The 14,287-nt window shown below is 36.6% G+C and overlaps 2 pseudogenes; one reads left to right on the forward strand and one right to left on the reverse strand.

Annotated features, from left to right (window-relative positions):
* Positions 1 to 7,807: 7,807 nt before the first annotated feature.
* LOC128579016 (cytochrome c oxidase subunit 7A2, mitochondrial-like) lies at positions 7,808 to 8,081 on the reverse strand (annotated as a pseudogene).
* A 3,034-nt stretch (positions 8,082 to 11,115) lies between these two features.
* LOC128579017 (heat shock transcription factor, Y-linked-like) lies at positions 11,116 to 12,350 on the forward strand (annotated as a pseudogene).
* The last annotated feature ends 1,937 nt before the right edge of the window (positions 12,351 to 14,287 follow it).

The raw sequence follows: 14,287 nt of genomic DNA on the forward strand, positions 1-14,287 counted from the left end.
GGAAAACATGCCTGCGGTTATTGAGTACCCAAAGCAGGCAGGCTTAAGATCTCCCAGCTGGCTGGTGGCAGAGGGAAGTGGCCAGTCCGTGGAGGCAGTGACCTTCCTTTGACTCTGACAGGTGCTAAACCCTGGCACATCTGCTTATTGGAGGGAGTAGTACTGAAGCCATGTGGTTTCACCAGTGACTGGGTATGAAAGAGGAGCAAAGTAGAGAAAAAGACTCAGTTTCCTGGTCCAACTGTGCTACTGGGTAGGTCTTTCTGACTCCATAGAGCACCTGCATGAGCCAAATATGAGCAGCCAGAAGACCTCTGCCATCTAGTTGCTAGAAACCTCTTGAACTCTCCCACTTGAGAGTTCATACTGACCAGGTCAATTGGTTTGAAACCCCTAACCTGAGCCAATCACCCACTAACCCTCTCGGGTGGTACACTGGTTGTGTAGTAACAGGAAAAGTTAATTTTCCTCTTTCAGTTGTTGTGCATTGTGGGGGATAGTGTATTAGTTGCTTGCATTTCTTAACAGCTAAGACTTCACCAGAGTGACTGATCCACTAAAATCAGAAACCAGTTGAATACAAGACACAGCCACCTCACCCCACCACATCAAGCTGGTTTCCTCAGCCTCAGACTGTAATACTGTACAGTTCCTCTGCAAAACTAAAGGGAAAAAAGCTGAGGTCATCAGTCCCAGATCCTGAACAAGGGGCTGGTTAACCACAACTCCAGGAAATCCCAATCCAATTCCACCTTACATATCACCTCGCCAACAGTGAAAAGCATGAGGTGGAATCAGTGCAAAATCTCTGGCAACATAAATAATCAGAGTAAATCAACTCTGCCAAGGAATGATGAAGCAGACACAGAACAAGATCCCATTTATAAACGAAGGGGTGAGATTTCATAAATTGTCATAGATCTCAGCAATCTCTCCCAGTTCAGAATTTGGATAACAAATAAGATCAACAGAATGGAACAAAAGATGCAATTAGAATTTAAAGCAGTAATTCAAAACATGTGTCAAGTATTAAATGAATTCAAAGACAAAATGACCAAAGATTTTGACACATTGAAGAAAGAATTTGCAGCCCTCAAAGATCTGAAAAATACAGTAGAATCCCACAGTAACAGAATGGAGCAGCCAGAAGAAAGGATCTCTGACATTGAAAACAAAGCTTTTGAATGCTCCTAAAAGCTCAAAGTGAACACAAAAATGTATCCTTCTCTCAGAGAGCTCTGGGATAATTGGAAGAGATCTAATATTCGCCTTATAGGAATTGCTAAAGTAGATGAGATTGCTGCAAGGATACAAATGCTTTACTTCATGAAAAAATCAAAGAGAATATTCCAGACATGCCAAGAGATTCTGAAATTCAGATAGCAGTTTCCGAACACTTTTGGCATGACTCAAACCCACCCAACCCACCCCCCAAAAATTTCTCATAGACTCATTATAAATAACTTCTCCAAAGTTAATAGGAAGGAGAAGATTCTGCAAGCTGTGAGACATAATAATACCATAATGTACAAGAGAAAGAACATTAGAATGACAGCAGATCTCTCTGCTGAAACTAGCAAGCTAGACAAGTGTGGTCAGGGACCTTTAATCTCCTTAAAAAAAAAAAAAAAAACAACTTTCAAGCTGGGATCCAGTATCCAGCTAAATGGAGTTTCATTTATGATGGCAATATTAAGTACTTTAATGACTATTACATGCTGAAGAAATTTGCTACAAATAAACAAGCTCTCCAGGATAGTCTCAGACCTATCCTCCATAATGAACAACACAATCCTCCACCACCAAAGTAAAATCACTCAGAAACTTGTGATCAAATTCCAATTTCCATAGTGGTGAAAGGATTAAAAATGTGCACTGGACTTTCGAAAAACTTGATACACAAAACTCTATCTGGCTTATCAATACTCTAATTAATGTGAATGGCTAAAATTGCCCTCTAAAGAGACACAGTTTGGCTGACTGGGTACAAAAACTCAGACCTGACATCTGCCACATTCAAGAATCTCACCTTACATTTGAAGATAAACATGACTCAGGGTGAAGTGATGGTCATCTATAATTCAGGAAAATGAAAATCAGAAAAAAGCAGGTTTTGCAATTTTATTCACAAATACATTAGGCTTTAAATTAATAAAAGTAAGGAAATATAATGATGGTCACTTCTTATTTGTTAAGGGCAAGACTCTCCATCATGAGATTTCAATTATCAACATTTATGAACACAAACAGAATGTGCCTCAATTTATATGAAAAACTCTGACATGAGCAACTTGATTTCCCCCAGCATCATAATTGTCAAAGACTTTTAACACTTCTTTGGCAGTGTTAGATCCTCAAAAAGAAGCTAAGCAAAGAAATTTTAGACTTAACCATTCAACATTTTCATCTAACAGACATCTAAAGAATAATATATCCTAACAAAATAGAATACACATTTTTCGAATCAGCCCATGGATCATCTTCCAAAACCGATCACCTTAGGTCACAAGTCTAACCTCAGAAAATTTAAAATAATAGAAATTATTCCTTGCATTTTCTTTTACCATCATGGAATAAAGTTGAACTCAGTAACAACAGGAATCTGCACATGCATACAAAAGCATGGAAACCAAATAACCTCATGAGGAATGATAGCTAGGTTATAGATAAAATCAAGAAGGAAATTACCAAATTTTTTGAACAAAACAATTATGAAATCACAAACTATCAAATCCTCTGGGATACTGCAAAGGCAGACCTAAGAGGGAAATTTATAGAATTGTAAGCCTTCCTCAAGAGAACATAAAGACAGAAAGGCAACATCTTAGTGGAACATCTCAAACAACTGGAAAATGAAGAACTTTCCAACTCCATATCCAGTGAAAGAAATAAATAACTAAAATTAGAGCAGAACTAAATGAAATTGAAAACAAAGGAATCATACAACAGATCAACCAAAGAGTTGGTTTTCTGAACAGGTCAATAAAATAAATAAACCTTTGGCTAACATAACCAGAAGTAGAAGAGTAAAATCCCTAATTTCATCAATCAGAAATGATGAAGGCCAAATAACAATAGACTACTCAGAAATGATAAATATATATATATAAATGGCACATTTTCATCACACTGGTTAACATAGCCAAGAGGTCTATGAAACTCGTGTATGGTGCCCCATGATCACATTAATGTACACAGCTATGATTTAATAAAAAAAGAAAAATTATGGTATATGTAGACTATGGAATGTTATGCACGCTTAAAAAGATGGAGACTTTACTTCTATGTTTACATGAATAGAGCTGGAACATATTTTTCTTAGTAAAGTATATAAAAAATAGGATAAAAAATACCCAATATAGACAGTATTATATGAAACCAGGTGTAATCACCACACTTTCATATGAAAGATAAAAACAACTAACTCCAATGATGGAGGAAAAAAAGGGGGATGGGAGTAAAGGGAGGAGGTTGTATGGAGAGAGACTAAAAAGTAAGGAAACACCTATGGTGCATATTGCAAGAGTACGTGTCAAATCAATTAAGTATACAGTATAATGTCTTTATGAAATAATTAAGAAAGTGAGGTGAAGGTTATGTTAACCAGTCTGAGGGAAGCATTCCATATTGTATACAAAATCAGCACATTACACCTAATAAATGAATTAATGTACAGTTATGAATTAATTAAAAATATTTTAAAACCATAAGAAATAAAAATTACATTAGATGATAGAGTATCAGAACTACAATGTTAGCGTTTATTGAATCCTGGTAAAAATGGGTTATAGATGATGATAATTAAAGGTTGATAAACTTAAGAATAAAATTCTGAGAGAATATTGATGATGATAGATAATAATTGCCTCTAGGAGTGATGGAATTGACATTCCAAGAAAAAAAGTTATTGCTTACAGACTTACCCTGTAAGAAACATGAAAGGCAACATTTTGTAATGGAGCAGATCATTTTGTAATGAATGAACCAGAAAGACAGTATCTAAACTAATCAATTCACAGTAATAGAAGAGTTATAATAAAAGAGATAGGAGATAAAACTTCTAAGTAGGACAGTGCCTGTGGCTCAGTGAGTAGGGCGAAGGCCTCATATACCTAGGGTGGCAGGTTTGAACACAACCCCAGCCCAACTACAACAAAAGAATAGCTGGGTGTAGTGATGGGCACCTTTGGTCCCAGGTCCTCTGGAGAATAAGGCAAGAGAATCACCTAAGCCAAGAGCTGGAGGATGCTATGAGCTGTGATGCCACAGCACTCTACCAAGTGTGACACAGTGAGACTGTCTCTACAAAAAAAAAAAAAAAAAATTCTAAGTCGGAAAGAGAGAAGATGATAGGAAGAAAACAAAGTAGTCATACTCACCCATGAAGAACATTTTGATGACGAAATATGGCAGTCATGTGTAGGTGATGTAATTACTTATCTAAATGTGTTGTATATTTTTTTTTTCCAAATCAAGTCCACCTATACTCAAATGGTAAAAAGGACAAATCATTCCTAAAATTACTTTATAAACAACTATAAACTTAGTGACTAAGTGAATAAGAAAACAGGGGAAAAAAGAGAGGAGAGGTGGGTGGGAGGAAGGAAAGTAGAAAGAGAGAAACTGCAAAAATAGGTGAAAGGCATAACAGAAGGAATGAATAAATAACAACAGAGATGTCTGTGTTTTAGAGTTTGGGGGTGATGGACAAAAAAAATCCAAATTATTAACATAGGAAATGTAATCTGTTCTCTCCTATAATTCAAATATGACTTTAATGTATTTTGTACCTTTGTGTCCCCTGAAGAAACTTCCCTCTCATCTAAAACCTATAATCCAAATATGAATATAATGTATTTTGTAAATTTGTGCCTCCTGCAGCAACTTCTATCTCATCTGAAAACATAAGAGACACTGACCTAGAGAGTGTATTTTTTTGAACACATTGAGGAAAACATCTACATACCCAAGAGTCTTACTGTTTTGAAGTAGATGAACTATAGTTCTATAAAGGAAAATTAAAATCAAGAATCACAAAGCAATGGACTTTAGGCATATTAATAACGAATAACCATACTTGTTTATATTGTACAGAAATACTTCCTTAGCAGATGACTTAGTGAATCAAGTAACAACACATATAGTGCATCTCTTCTACTTTGAAAATAGGTTTCCGTGGGACATTTCTTAAACTGATAGAGGCCATCTACAAAAAACTTACAGCTAATAGCAGCATCTCAGGATACAAGATCAATACCTACAAATCAGTAGCCATTTTACATTCCAACAGTCAAGCCAAAACTAAAATCAGACCCTCCTGCTTTTACAGCAGCTCTAAAGAAGATGACATCCTTAAGAATGATATCTGACAAAAAATGTGATCATTTCAAGAGAATGATGAAACTTTGAAAAAAGAAATAGCAGAAGCTGTTAATAAATTGAAAAACATACCATGCTCTGGGCTGGGAAGAATCAACATTTTTTTTTTTTTCCAGACAGAGCCTCAAGCTGTTGCCCTGTTGAGTGCTGTAGCATCACAGCTCACAGCAAACTCCACTCCTGGGTTTCCGTGATTCTCTTGCCTCAGCCTCCCAAGTAGCTGGTAGTATAGGCACCAGTCACAACACCCTTCTATTTTTTGGTGGTAGTTATTGTTGTGTGGCAGGTCCAAGATGGATTCTAACTGGCCAACTCTGGTGTATGTGGCTGGCGCCTTAGCTGCTTGAGCTACAGGTGCCAAGCCAGAATCAAAAGTGTTATATTGTTCTTACTACCCAAACCAATCTACAGATTTAATGTAATCTTTATTAAAATACCACAGACATACTTCCCCCAAATAGCCAATATATTATTTAGAAATAAAAACAAATCTGGAGCCATCACATTAGCATACTTCCAGTTATTATAGTTCAAGTTTATAAAGATCAAAGCAGCATGATATTAAGCACAAAAATAGAAATGCAGATATATGGGATAGAATTAAGAATCTGCAGATGAACATATCCTCATTTGATTTTCGATAAGCCTAACAAAAACAAGCACTGAGGAAAAGAATCCCTGTTTACTAATGGTGTTGGGAGAATAGGTTAGTCACATGCAGAATGAAATTGCACTCACACCTCTCATGACCAACAAAAATTGATTCTCATTGGATAAAAGATTTAAATTTAGGACATAAAAAAAATAAAAATTTTAGAATACTCGGGCGCTGCCTGTGGCTCAGTCAGTAGGGAGCCGGCCCCATATACCAGGGTGGCAGGTTCAAACCCGGCCCCGGCCAAACTCCAAAAAAAAAATAGCCAGGTGTTGTGGTGGGCGCCTGTAGTCCCAGCTACTCGGGAGGCTGAGGCAGGAGAATCGCCTAAGCCTAGGAGTTGGAGGTTGCTGTGAGCTGTGTGAGGCCATGGCACTCTACCCGAGGGCCATAAAGTGAGACTCTGTCTCTACAAAAAAAAAAAAAAAAAAAAAAAGAATACAGTATGGCAAAAATGCTTTAACTATTGGCCTGGGTAAAGATTGTATGTGAAAAACCCGCCTGTCATTATAGCAACACTAGTAAATAACTCGGATTTGATTAAGCTAAAAAGCTTCTGCATAGCTCAGGCACAGTGGCTCATACCCGTAATTCTAGTAATTTGGGAGGCTGACACAAGTGAATGTCTTGGGCTCAGGATTTTGAGACCAGCCTGAGCAAAAGCAAGATCCCATCTCTAGTAAAAATAGAAAAATTGCTTGAGCTCATGAGTTGGAGATTGCTGTGAGATATACTGCCAGGGGATTCTATCCAGGGAACAGCTTGCAACTGTCAAAAAAAAAAAAAAAAAGAGAGAGAGATTTTGCATAGCTAAGGGTACCACAACTCAATGAAACAGACAGCCTACAAAATGGGAGTATTATTTTTTATGATTTTTGCATTTTGAATCTGACAAAGGCCTAATAATCAGAATCTACAGATAACTCAATTTAACAAGAGCAACCTCATTTCTATGTGTGTAATAGACTTCAACAGAAACTTCTCTGAATATAACAGATAAGTGATCAACAAATATGTCAAAATTCTAGTTGTCTTTATCACCAGAAAAACCCAAATCAAAACCATGTTGAGATATCACTCAGCCTAAATCACAAAGTTCCCAAATTACAGATTTTGGCATGCATGTGGAGAGAAGGGAAAACTTCTTCTACACTGTAGCTGGGACTGCAAACTAATACAACATTTAGAGAAAGAAGTACAGAGAATCCTTAACAATCTACAAACTTATCTTTCATTTGATACCACAATCCAATTACTAGTTATCTACATAGAAGAACAAATTATTTTTGTTGTTATTGTTGTTTGTTTGTTTGTTTTTAGAGAGAGAGTTGCAGTTGTTTACCCTTAGTAGAATGCTGTAAGTGTCACAGCCACAGAAACCTCAAACTCCTGAGCATAAGCAATTATCTTGCCTCACACTCCCAAGTAATTGGGACTACAGTCACCTACACAATAAGAGAGAGAGAGAGAGAAAGAGAGAGAGAGAGAGAGAGAGAGAGAGATTTGTAGTTGATATAGTTTAACAGGCCAGGTCTATGTTCCCAGCCCCAATGTATATGGCAAGCACCCTAACCACTGAGCTAAAAGGGCAAAACCAAGAACAAAAATAAATTTACCTCAAAGATCTTTGCACCACAATTTTTTTTCCCCCAATGGCTAAAATTGCTTTATGTGTGGCAATTAATACAATTCAAATATTGATCCCCAACAAAGAGTTCAGTAACTCATCAGTTTACTGGTCCATACAGAGCTAAATGAAAGTGAACCAAGTAATCACTTGGATGACTGAAGTAAATCCTGCTTCTTGGGAAATGAAGCCACAGCCAGCAGATATATGGCACCTGCTGTTCCACCAACTGTAAGAACTATGGTGGTTCTATACAGTTGGAGGGCATAAAACCAACCCTCACTTTACATGATCTGGAATCCCATTATTCTCCTGAAACAGCTTTTGCATCTCTGGAACTTTATTTTCAAAATGCCTGCGTGAAGCAGTGCTAATGGTCCTTTGCCAAATCTGACAGAGAGCCAACAGATTCCGCAGCATTTTTCCTCAGTTACTGCCCACCAACCGCCACAACCGGAACCAGTGCGGGGTGCACCAGAATTTTTATTGCAGCACATTTCATAGTTGCCAACTTGTTGAAGCAACTTGAGTGCCCATCGACCTATGAATAGATTGAAAAATTGAGGTATATGTGCACTATGGAATACTATTCAGACATAAGAAAAGGTGTAGACTTTTCATCTTTTATGTTTACCTGGATGGAGTTGAAACATATTCTTCTTAGTAAATTATCTCAAGAATGGGAAACAATTCTAATATGAAACCAATATATAAGCAATATCATGCCCATACAATTGTTAAAACATAAATATAGTGTAGCAAGTAGGGTGAGGAGGGTTGGGGGAAGGGTGATTGGTGGGAGGCAGGAAGGCATTTGGCAAGGTCTCACCTAATGTGCACAAGGCAAGGGGGATCAGCAGAAGGTTTCTTGTGTAATTTGAACTTTATCTTGAAAGGTAGAACAATGTAACCTAAATATTTGTATCCTTGTATTAATTTAAAATTTAAAAAATTGTTGAAAAATTTGGGTACCATATCTAGTGGGAGGACCTGTTACAATGTCTTGAAAGGTTTAATAATGTGGAATTGTTTTTTCTTTTTCTTTTTTCTTTGGCATAGTCAGGGTTTGACCCCACCACCTCTGGTATATGGCCCCGGTGCCCTACTTCCTTGAACCACAGGTGCCACCCAGAAACTTTTGTTAACACACTGTCAATACAGAAAATTCTGAGTTTAGAAAAATACTCTGTTAAACTGAACAAACTTCTTATCCTTTACTAACATAAGTGAAGTGCATTCTAAAATATGACATATATTAAAATCATTATTTGTTTCTCCCATACATATTAAACATTTACCAAATTAGAAGATAGGATTTTAGTACATCACTTTTCTTTCAAACACAAACTTAAAGAAGTTATGTTCTAGTGTATATGGTACTATGATTGGTGCCCGTTTATCTTTTAAAAGTCAAGTTTTTTTATTCAATATTAGTATTATTTTGCAAAATTAAGTTCTATTTCAAAGCTACACCATTAGATTGTGGCATGCAAAGATTCCTTAAAATATTTTTAATGTAAATATTTAGGTTTTGGGATAAAAGTAAATTTCCCTTTAGTTATATGCACAAATTTACATTATTTTCAATACTGTATTCTTATTTTTATCTCTTACTTTTCAGAATCTTAACAGTAGACCCAAACACTTCAAAAATCTCACACATTATTTTTATTTATCAGATGTTTATAGACTCATCAAATAAAAACGTGTGTTTTGTGTGTGTGTGTGTTTGAATTTTATCTTTGAGACAGAGACTTGCCCTGTTTCCCAGGCTGAAGAACAGTGGTATGAACATAGCTCACTGAAATTTAAAACTCCTATTCTTAAGCCTCCTGTATATCTGGGACTTACCGGCATGTGCCATCACACATGTTTAATTTCTCATTTTTTTTTTTTTTGGCTGATTTCAAACTTTTGGCCTCAAACAATGTAGCAACTTCCTTGGGCTCCACAGTGCTAGAATTTGTATTCATGAGCCATAGTTCCATGCAAAATCATATTTATTCTACTGATACATGTCTAAAATATTTTTGAATACTGACCTTAATACATAATTTTTCTACTGAAATCTAATTATGGTTCATTTTAATCATAAGTGTTACCTTCATTTTTTTAAGGTAAATACAACACAATATAAAACTAACTATTTTAACGTGCATAATTTAGTGGTACTAAACTTTCCCATCACCCAACAGGAAACTCTATGAACTCTATACTCATTAGTTAGTTCTCCTTAAACCCTAGACTCATGGAAACAGTCACCTGCTTTCTTATGTCTATAGACATGCCTTTGTTACATACAGGTTCTGCACTGATTAGAGTTCCAAATTGATACAGCTTTTAAAATTATTTTTTATTCCATTTTTTGTATTGTCCTATTACCCAGCTCTATCCTCCTGACGCCATTCAAGTAAAAATGTGTGTTAAATGTTGAAAACACCATTTACTTCAACGATTTCTTAACAAACACAGAAGGGATTTTTATGGTTCTCACCAGAAAGAAAGCCAGTACTGAGACAGCCGGATTGTCAAGGAGGAAAGGATTTACCACAGGAGATGCATCTGCTTTGTGGGAAGGGACATAGAATGCTTCAAATCCACCTCCAAGTCTAACATGTTCAGTGAGTTCATGAAGGTAAAAATAATACATGAGGGATGTGAATGCCATCACGTGTTAGGGTTTGAGAGCAGGGCACACAAATGCAGTGAGAAATCATGCCAGTACATACATCCAAGGAACAAAAATATTGAGCAAGTGTCTCCTAGGTTAGGGGTTTAGTATTGTAATGAGCTGGGGGAAAACAATGGTGATTCCTTCAGCATGTGCACAGGCAGCTCATTGTGTCCTTGGGCATAATGTGATGATACTGATTATTTTTAAGAAACACACAGATGGTATAAGGCCCTGTAGTTATTTCAGTGCTTTAAGGAGGATCTGCCATTCCTAGAAAATAAACTCAAAAGCAGATCCTCCTTAAAGCACTGTGACTGAATGTTATTAAGTTTTGGTCAGTACATTTTACTGGTCTGCAACTTGAAATGTAAAACAACTATAAACCCCCATCACCACTAGAACTATAACAAAACCAAAAAATATATATATATTTTCTTGTTTACAACACTGATTGCAGAAGAGATCTACGTATTAATTTACTTATTTCTTTAAAAAATTCTGTAGGAATGAGATTTTATACATCATACTAAGTAAAATAAGCAGTTACACTTTATTTTAATTAAATAAATTTCAATAGAAGGAAGCAAATGCTCTTGAATAAGTGTTACAGACTTATTGCTAGGATATAAAAGTTGTTTTGTGACATTACACCCATTCATGTTGAGAGTCATTGTGATGATATAGACTAGCTTACCTGTGCAGGTTAGCTGAAGCAGCATTTGATCTTCAGATTGAAAACTGTGCATAATAGAAGAGTATCTGAAGAAAAAATTATCTGACATGGCACAGGTTTCTTCAGAAATTCAAGATGCTTCTCCTGAAGATAGATCAAGTGACTCAGAAGCCTACCTAGGACCTCCATCATGTGAGCACATATTCCCTGAGGACGGAGAGCTAAGAGCCATGATTGAAGAAGAAGCTTGTCATGTTTTGTCTAAAGATTACTTGAAAAAAAGAGAACATTGTACATTTTGTGTCTCTGAACCAGATGAAGATAATGACTTTCTTTCTCTCACCTTTCTCAGAAAAGTTTGGAAGATAGTTGAAAGTGACAAATTTAAGTCTGTTTGGTGGGATGAGAATGGAACATTTATAGTCATTAATGGAGAACTCTTTAAGAAAGAAGTTTTGTAAAGAAAGGGCCTTTTCAGAATATTAGAAACTGATAGTAAAGAAGAGTTTAGTTTGACAACTAAACCTTTATGGATTTAGTCAAATAAGATAAACTTTTCAAAGATCTGCTTCTCTGGCTGATTTTCTGGCAGAAGAAAAAGTGTCTGTTTTAAGCGAGGTATTAAACTTTTTTCAGTTATCACTTATATAACGAAAATATAAAATTTTATGTTGTGCATCAGTAAATTGTTGGTATAATACAGTGAAATCAGATTTTGAAAATAATATTAATAACAAAAACTAGGGTAACATTTATTTTTGCACATCATTGAGGATAGTTCAGGCATAAATGTTTAGGATTTTTAAGAATTTTTAGTAACAAGTTTAATGTTAGTTAACACCAAATAAAGGTACGAGCCACCTAATGAATTATTTACTGTGATACTCAAGCATTTTTTCAGTTGAAAACTATAATAATTAAATGTTTGTTTCCTAATAATTACATTCTTAAAAATAATCAACAATGTACATGCGTTATTTGGTTACATTAAATTTGATAAAGCTAAAATTTGAGATTTTATATGTTTGTTTTTTGTCTCTTGGGCAATAAATGTCTCTAAACTTTTCTTTTGATTTCAGCTACTGTTCTATCATAATCCAAATTTTAAACGTCGCTGCCCACAACTTTTGGTAAGAATGAAAAGTTGGGATTAAAAATTATTCGCCAGCATCTTATTCATCAGTGCAAAAAGAAGCACTTTAGAGCAGGTAATAACATGGATTATAATTCTAGTTTAGTTGCTGAAACTACAAGAGAAAATTTATTGTCAACTTCTACAAATTTAAATGAGCCTCTAATAATGAGATCAGGAGAGGTTCCCATATTTGATGGATATGCTTGACTAGATCCTGGAGAAGTCTGATTCGGGGCTCCTCAATCTCTTTACCCTCCATATCCCCAATATGCCAAGCATCCACAGCTTTCTGGACAACAGAAGGCTCAAAAGCTTTTTTTTTTTTTTTTTTTTTTTTTTCCCTCAGTGATTACAATTTTATTTTATTTATTTTTTATTTTTTTATAAAATCATAACTGTATACATTGATATGTTCATGGGGCATCATGAAGCGAGTATAAAAAGCTTTTTAAAATGTGTTGAGCCTGTCACTATGGAAAGAAATTGTGAACAAAGCACTGAATCAGAATACTTCCGTCGTCTTTCCTTTACCGCTCTGTCAGTTCACCCTTTCCCTAGAGGTATGTGAATCTTTTCTCCCTGCTCTACCCACACCCATGCCTCCCCTTCCCACCAAGACCCAACTTCTTCTTTGAAGATATGGACATAGTTAGGTCACCACCAGACAAAATAGCAACACAGAGCAACAGCCCCATTCACTGATGAAGGTTCTCTCCCTGACCCAAAGCTGTCCAGGTCCCTCTGCGCCCTATTCTTGGCTAGGCTTCTGCCCTGCAGTACAAAGACTAAAAAAACACTAATATAGCCTCTAACAGCTTCAAGGGACCCTATCCTCCTGACCCCCAATTTAATTTCAAATGCCTACTTGAGGAAAATGGAGCATGTATAAAGTTGATTTACTGTTTGTTTACTTAACAGGTACAGACAGGGCCTCTGTATCCCAGGCTCTGTGGGAAAGTAGAAAGAAGCCTGACTCTGGTAATTTCCAGCTAGCAGACACATCTGAACTAAGTGCATCTACCATTTTGTACTTGAGACCCTCCCAACCCCCCTGCCTCCATCATTTACTGGCTGAAGTTCAGTTCAGTTCAGGCTAGGGACTCTTCCCTACTGAAGTAACACATGACTGATGAAATATACCCCTACCCCTTTACCTTTTGTGCCTGGCTTTGTTTATCTTTGACATCACACAACCCCATGCCTGTCTATCTTTCAACCTGTTTCTTCTTCAACAAAAAGCATTCCTTACCCATGAATCAAGTGGGATATGCAACCTCTATCCGAACATTGCCATCAAATGTGATGAAGCACTGCATACATATCTTCTATAACTTATCTCCAGTCAATGTGTACCTGTGTCTTTCTGTGAGGATGATGATGAGTGGGAGACATTCCTTCAGCTCGTGGGGACTTGTCCATTGATAATGTGCCTAAAACGACAAAGATATGCAACTCATCAAGAGCCACACCTTACCCAGATTCAGTGGGCAGCATGACCTAGTTCAGCTGTGTTCAGACAAACATAACTTCTTGTGTGAAGAACATGAGAGGGCAATTAACTACTCAACTGGGGGGGGTCTTGTCGTGAAGGTAGATACCTCAAACCAGGGAATTTCCATTGTATACTCTGTCTTTCACCTCCCAAACCCAGCCTCACCATCGGCTTCCTCATTTATTCTCATCAGAAGCACCATGATCACTAGCACTGCCTCCTCAATCTCTTGAGGCTCCCTTGAATACACCATCACATCTCATATCTTGCATGTGTTTATGGTATAAACACAGGCTACAGAGACTTGTTCTAGTACTCATCATTCCAACCTTCAAAATTTCACACAAGCCCCATCGCGGTTGACAGATCACTTCAGCAACATCCATTATGTGCTTCTTTCTTTTTTTCCTAACTGCCTGTCAGCTCAAGGATCATCAAATTCACTCAGGACCTAATTAAATATTCTCAGTTTCTGTGTTACACTGCCTTTTACCTTTTTATTTCCAGTACATATAAAAGCCTCAGATGATAAAGGTCTGGGGTTGCAGTGTCCATCTTGAACTTTACTCTCCAATTACCTCTTTACAGCTCCACATTAGACAGAAATACTTTCTAAAAGATTGCTCTGAAAGTGTTCCCACACAGTCCATCA

The sequence above is a fragment of the Nycticebus coucang genome, chromosome Y (assembly GCF_027406575.1).
Source record: "Nycticebus coucang isolate mNycCou1 chromosome Y, mNycCou1.pri, whole genome shotgun sequence".
Classification (NCBI taxonomy): domain Eukaryota; kingdom Metazoa; phylum Chordata; class Mammalia; order Primates; family Lorisidae; genus Nycticebus; species Nycticebus coucang.